Raw genomic sequence first — 1,426 nt, forward strand, 5'->3', positions numbered from 1 at the left:
AAAAAGATACCGTAAGGCTTCTGTCCAACGCTTTAATGGTTCGGCCAGTCCGTCGCCTCAACGATTTGATCCACATCAATAATATTCTTGGACTACAACCAGCTTCATACAATTCTCAGATACAGTCAACTGAATATCTAATAACGGAAATTGCGATATTTTCAGATTTAGAGCCGTATTTTCGCTCCAATGATTTTAATTGAAAAATTTTTTTAAACAACGATTTAATAAATACTTTTTCTATTTTAACAGACACTCTCTCCCTTTCTTTCTCTCTCTTTCTCTCTCTCTCTCTCTCTCTTTCCCTCCCCCTCTCTCTCTCTCACTCTCTCGCTCGCTATCTCTATCTCGTTATTTCTTTCTCACGCTCACCAATCTATTTTGTCTCTTATTTTCTCCTCTTTTCTCTCTCTTTTTTTCCTACTTTTGTGAATGTGTGTAGATATGAATAAATAAGGCCCTAACTGAAATAGCCAAATGGACGGATAAGTAACGAGACAAGGCTTCACCATCGAATGACTACACTCCTAAGGCGATGAGGGCGCCGTTTTTGTAATTTGAGTCAAGCCTCTGCCTGGGGAAGAAGATTTGCAGTGTAAATTCTTTTCCGAAGATTCAGTAGAAACATCGTTCCAACCAGACATAGATTTTCTAAACAGGAGTACAAAAACTATGATCGTAGCCGAATTATGTTCGAATTACGTTTATCAAACTTACATTTCTTACCAGCTGAAGAAAGCTAAGTACCAGGACTTGGTTGATGGGTATTTTCGCGAAAGGATAGCACGCAACTTAATTCCTCATTGAAATCTGCTGACGCAGTTTCCCAACTAGAAAGAAAAAAGTTTGGTTTGTAACCCCAGCAAGTAAAGAAAGCCACGAAAGAGATAGTCGTGGTAGCTAAGAGCAGCTCATGGCGGTTGGAGCCTTTCGGTAGGCAAAGGCTAATTCACTCCTCAGTAGTCTACGTAGGTGAAGCGTTCAGGCTAAAAGGCCAAATACTTGTGCCCAGAGATACCTAAAACCTACAAAGTATATGTCCCACTGATGGAGTATCTGCAAAGAAATTCATTCACCTAGAAATAGTAATTTTGCTTGTTTACACTTTTTTGAGATCAGTGAATTTTCGTCACTGCAAAAAAGATATAAGTATTTGCATTGGGAGCCCTTCGCATTGAAGATCGGTGATTGTCGTACGCTGACGAAGGGTAAATACCTAGAAACCCGGGTCCGTGCGTATCATGTCAGATCGACGATGGGAAAGATGACTTCCCTTTGCAAATACCGACAGGGCACAGAAAGTGTGTCAATAGCCAGCTGGAGGAGATGTTCTCCTTGGGCTACAAGCTACAGTAGCAATCACCCCTAGGGGTTAGCCGCATTTAAGTAGCAAATATACTTCACGTTATATATATATATGTGTGTG

This window comes from Octopus bimaculoides, chromosome 5 (genome assembly GCF_001194135.2).
Source record: "Octopus bimaculoides isolate UCB-OBI-ISO-001 chromosome 5, ASM119413v2, whole genome shotgun sequence".
NCBI lineage: Eukaryota > Metazoa > Mollusca > Cephalopoda > Octopoda > Octopodidae > Octopus > Octopus bimaculoides.